Source organism: Macrobrachium nipponense, chromosome 16 (assembly GCF_015104395.2).
Source record: "Macrobrachium nipponense isolate FS-2020 chromosome 16, ASM1510439v2, whole genome shotgun sequence".
Classification (NCBI taxonomy): Eukaryota; Metazoa; Arthropoda; class Malacostraca; order Decapoda; family Palaemonidae; genus Macrobrachium; species Macrobrachium nipponense.
Window position 1 is genome coordinate 61,229,940 of NC_087209.1, and position 6,000 is coordinate 61,235,939.

The 6,000-nt window shown below is 35.5% G+C and overlaps 1 long non-coding RNA gene across 1 annotated transcript in view; it reads left to right on the forward strand.

The window, feature by feature from the left end:
* The window catches only part of LOC135195765 (uncharacterized), a 275,803-nt gene that overhangs the window by 109,086 nt on the left and 160,717 nt on the right, over positions 1-6,000 (forward strand). The gene's annotated exons all lie outside the window — the stretch shown is intronic.

Genomic DNA, 6,000 nt, shown 5'->3' on the forward strand with positions numbered 1-6,000 from the left:
GGTTTTGTATAAAGATAATGGTAGTTTCACTATTAGCGTTAGCTAATTGAGTTATAAGATTAAAATTTTATGGATGCCATTCAAAGTTAGGTGCTAAATACCAAGAAATACACTGAAAGAGAGACATTATTATGATAAATAATTAACAATTGCGGCCAGTAAGAATCTTTCCAATTTTTTTTATTATATTCAATTGGGACAAATATTACCTTTTTCAAAGTATGCTTTTCTGTGGACGTTGGGGTGAAATTTTATTTTCAAACTCGAAGAGTTAGCTTTTTTTTTTTACTAATTAATTCGATTTAGAGGGAAAGCTTTCGAGGTATTTTATTCTTAAAGAGATCAGTGAATACAATTTCGTAACGTCTCCAATTGTGGCAGTAGCGGAAGTTTGAAATGAACTTTAAACTTTTGAATATGAAAACTTTAACAGAGACTTGGGGGAAAAGCATTGTCGTTCCTTGGGAGAAATATTGAGGCTTTGTGTTGCAAAATGCTTAAATAAAACTGAGTAAGTTCGTCTGGAATAGCTACGGTACTTCAGCTTGGGAGAGACGATGCTTAAATACATACACACGATATATATATATATATATATATATATATATTATATATATATATATATATATATATATATATATATATATATATATGTGTGTGTGTGTGTGTGTGTGTGTGTGTGTGTGTGTGCGTGTATGAATGTGCTTTGCTTCTCAAGAAGACGTATACGGATAAGATTGCTGGCACCATGCACATCTTTACTATATATATATATATATATATATATATATATATATATATATATATATATATATATATATATTTATATATAATTTAATATATAAAATTCTTCGTATACTAATGGACGTGTGGCATCCATTGTTTTCTTGGCAACACTTCTGATACAATATCTCCAGTACTTCTCCCACTCTTCAGGGCTGAGGTCTTGAAGGAATAAACAAAAACTGCTTTGCTGTCATATTCACCATTTCCCAAGCCACAGCTGCTTCAAGCCTTTACCCAAGACCCTGGGCGGATTCAGGCAGTCTGGGAACAGCGTGGTTCGCGGATTTAAATTTTGAGGAGAGATGAAAGTCTTTTAATATGATCTGTGCTTGCCACAGTGCCTGTAGACTTTTAGGGCTCACTCTGAGGGTTCACTTTGGAGCCCATAGCGCCTCAGTGGCGTGGTTGGTTTGGTGTTGGCGTCCCACCTCGGTGGTCGCTAATTCGATTCTCGGCCAATCCATTGAGGAGTGAGAGATGTGTATTTCTGGTGATAGAAGTTCACTCTCTACGTGGTTCGGAAGTCACGTAAAGCCGTTGGTTCCGTTGCTGAATAACCGCTGGTTCCATGCAACGTAAAAACACCACACAAACAAACAAACAAAATAAACTCTGGAGCCCGTGAATTATGATGAAGCATCCTGGCCTGTGGGATTTGTTAATCTTCGTTTTTATGAACAGTGAATTTTACGTTTAAATTTTCATTTTGGATTCGTGTTTCTAGATCAGTTTTTGGTTGTGCTTTCCAGTTGAAAAGAATGTACTTCGACTGTGAATTCTAGTGTGGTCCTGGAGAAGGCCGTGGGTTAATGGCTTAAACAGCCGTCGGATCGTGAATTTATGTAGATATATATATATATATATATATATATATATATATATATATATATATATATATATATATATATATATATATATATATATTGATAGATAGATGATAGATAGCAACAGCGTAGAAATAGTTTTTTGTTTCTATCTTTTCAAGACCTTACCTTTCAAATACTGAGATATTGGAAGTGTCGCTACTAAGTTATGGGCACTGCATCTGTTGTGTGCGTGTGTGTGTACATTTACATATATATATATATATAAACCTGAAGCCTAAGGTACGTACCAGTGCACTGAAAAACACAAGTAAGACGAGACACAGGGATATCAAAATACGAGATGTTTCTTCCAGTCTCCTTCCTCCCAGCGCCCACAGTAATGAATAGACGCCCCTTTATATTGCGCAGAGCAAAGTTCAAGAGGGTTTGTCTTTTGACAAAACTCCTCTTTGACAAACCTCTCTCCCAGGGGAGCGGGGCGAAAAGCATGGTTGACTTAAAGCATCATTTTCGACAGAGCTCTCTCTCTCTCTCTCTCTCTCTCTCTCTCTCTCTCTCTCTCTCTCTCTTCTTCCGCCCACATCACTTTTACTCAGCCCACATCTCTCTCGGGGTCTCTGGGAAAGTCAGTCAGTGCTTTTAGGATTTTAACTCTCTCTCTCTCTCTCTCTCTCTCTCTCTCTCTCTCTCTCTCTCTCTCTCTCTGATACACAGAATCTTTCCTTGTCGACACTTTAGATATTACTTGTTTCCTCTTGCTGAGGTTTTGAATGTATATTTATTTTGTAAGTAGGTGTACCTTTCGTTTAATGATATTTATAACCGGTTTAACTCTCTCTCTCTCTCTCTCTCTCTCTCTCTCTCTCTCTCTCTCTCTCTCTCTCTCTCTCTCTCTCTCTCTTTTCTTCTTGACTTTTCATGTATTATGCAATTTCTATGGCTTAGTTTTGATTTTGAAAGATCTGCAATAATGTGTACTGTTATTACTATTATTATTATTATTTCATAATAATAATTATTATTATTTCTTGCTGACGGGTCGTGTAGCGAATTCTACTGACGACTGCAGGCTGTACCGACTCGGGACGTAGGGGGTCAAAATTTGGTTAAGACGTTTAGCCAAGGTGTACGTAGGGGCGGGCGTATGGCTGATGATCGGCCGGAGGGGGTTTCCTGGTTTGTGAGTTTTTATGTTACCGTATAGATAACCCAGGCAGTAGTCTCCTTGTATTATTGTTAGACCCTTCGCGGTACAAGGAAACTAATAATTACTGTTGTTTGGAGGTGATATATGTTTTTAAGTTTATTAATTGGGTGAGGGAGGGCGGTGGAGTGGCTTAGCTGATCATAATCAGAAAAAAATATAATTATATATTTTGACAGCAAACTGTAGAGAGAAGGAAACAAGTTTTTGAGTTTAAGATAGATTACATAAGCTTTCAAGGAAAGATATATTAAAGTTGATTGTTCCACTTTCATTTTAAGTAGTACTTTTCTTTAAATTGTTTTTTCGAATGAAGTTCTTATTCATTTGAAAGAGAATAAGGTACGCAAGGATTGGTTGGTTTCTTATTGCGTGTACTCAGGTGATATACGTAGCTTGATGAATAAGGTAAAGACATTGTTAATTTTCACATTAAATTCCTAAATAGATAAAAAAGATTGTTGTGACGTCAATCTGCTCAGGAATATTAACAAACACAAATGTTTTCATGAAAGCCGATGTTATTAGCTCTTTATTATGTTTTTTTTTTAGGACATTTAAATACTGCATACTGGCTGGTATAACCATAGTAAAATGTCTTGTAATATCCTTGATCTTGAGTTTTATTTTATGTTTAATGTCACTCTATTTCTGTGAAATTCATCTCAGATTACTCTTTTATCATGTTTTTATTTTTATATTAACCCCTTGTTGTCTGCAGCTCGTGGAGGAATTAATATGTCTGCTAGCTATTTCCAAGATGAAACCGGGTTTTTTAAAAGTTTCTCTGTACCTCTGTTTTGTATAATCTTCCAGCGATCAAATCTCCAACATATTAAGTTTGTCACAATTCAGGTATTTCTGAGAGAGAAAAGTAAATAAGTCTTTAGGATCAAGATTTCATTTAACCAAGAAATTCCAGTTTCAAGATCTTTAGATTTTCGGGAGCCTGGCCAATTTCTTAAGATTTCTTGAGAGTTGTATATTTCAGACATCATCTGTCAAGGTTTTCAACGAAAATGTCTTTTGCAGAAAGAAAAAAACAGGTCGAAAGAATCCTTCAGTCATTAAGTTTTTTAAGGAGAGTAGTGTAATCTAAGTGCAGTGCCTTATATTCTAGGAATTTATGGAGAAAAAAATCACCAAAATTAAATGAACACTAAGAAAAAGTATTGAATGAAAGAGAATGAAAAATAGATGCCAAGTTTCCTTACTTTGATCATCTGCTCCACTTTTTTTTATTTTCCCACTTCCAAAATACTCCACCATTTCTTTTCACGTCTTTTTTAGGCTGCGATAAATAAGTGAAGTAGAATTTCGACCCTATGTTATCACTGTACTGAAGACCAAGTGTTGATGAATCCCAATATAACGGAAAAAGAACCGGATTTTTAATTAAATTGTACTTTATTAGATCGTCAGTTTGTATGTTGCAGCATATATGTTCAAGTAAGCTTACTCACACATATGCGACCTAAGTCCCGTTCCTTTTCCATTATTATTCATCTCAAGTTAAAAAGGCTTCCATACTCGAGTGGCAGAACACATCTTTAAGGGATCTCTACTCAGCATCAGGCAACAGTTGGCTGCTGTGCACCAGCCACTTCATGTTTACACTTTGCCATATACGTCCTCATTTGCAGCAGGTTACCAGCACGCGTTGGGAAACATCCTTTGAGGAGCGGAATCACGGAGAATGCCCGTGGGCAACGCGAGACACCAAAAGTGGAGCGAGGAAAAGATTCCTCGGAAGGGAGGAATGTTGTACGATTGAGTCGGGCAAGGAGGATTGATTTGCGGGGCGAGCGTGGAAAGGAGAGGAGAGCGAGATGAGATGATGAATGTGGGAATAGAGGAATGGAATATTGATTTATGAGAGGTTTTGAAGTGTGCCTAAGGGAATATTGATGGTAAGAGATTGAGTAACGCCAATGAATGGGATGAATTATTCATCGAATTCAAATCAGTTTTTGTTGACGGTAGCATAACAGACTTGGCAGTGTGTGTGTGTGTGTGTGTGGAGTCGTTGAATGCTAAATGCACGAAAGGGTGTACATGGAAAAGTTTCAAATGTGATTTTATGATGGCAATGGTAGTGGGTCTGAATATAGTTATCTACAGTTAAATTTATCTTATTTCTTTTTTAATAGGTGGGATCTCTTCTAATAGCAATCACTTTGAGTACAGTTATGCATAAGGTATTGACAGTTAGGTTTATTTTTATCTTTTTTAATAAGCGTGATTTCTTCTTTCTGTATTTCCCTTTACCTCCTCATACGTACTTCTTCCTAATGAACACCATATTCTTCGGAAGCTTCAATGTCAAGCCAATGGCCCCATTCGTGGGCTTGTTAATATGAAGAGGGTTCATCTTCTGAATAATAATAATAATAATGAATTCTCAATGATCCTATAGGAAAGAGCAATTATTAGCCAACTTGCAGCCCATGCTAAATAACATCTTTTCTCATCTATTGTGCAAAACATTTCTAAGTAAATTGATACAGTGAAAGTAATTTTTTTTTTCTAAGCATTTTATTTAACTGACTGACTTTTAACAGTGCTCGTATTTTGCCATGAGGTCTCAAGGGTTAATCATTAATAGTTAAAGAGTGAATACTGGAAAATCGTAGGAAATTCACCATTAGAACGAGAAGAATATCAGTTAAGAGCAGAACGACAATGTACAGTCTATTTACGAGACGGCTACATTATTCCTTGATTAAAGTTTCTTAGGTAAACAGTGGTATATTCATGATTAAAGAAATAGTAGAGCGTGGATGTCGCATTTCTTAAGCGATATTGTAGATGTTTATATATATATATATATATATATATATATATATATATATATATATATATATATATAATATATATATACACACACACACACACACACAATGTGAGTAAATTATTTACTTTTATTTTGTACGTTTTTTAATGATTGACTGCCACACACACACACACACACACACACTCACACACACACACACACACACACACACAATGTGAGTAAAATATTTACTTTTATTTTGTACGTTTTATAATGATTGACTGCCATTTGGTTGCGTTGTAAAATGTGTTACCTGATCAGGCGCAGGTACCACAGAAGCCTAAAAATGAAAGGACATGAAAAGTTCTATTTTGTATGAAACGAATTTTTTATTTTATTAATTTAGTATT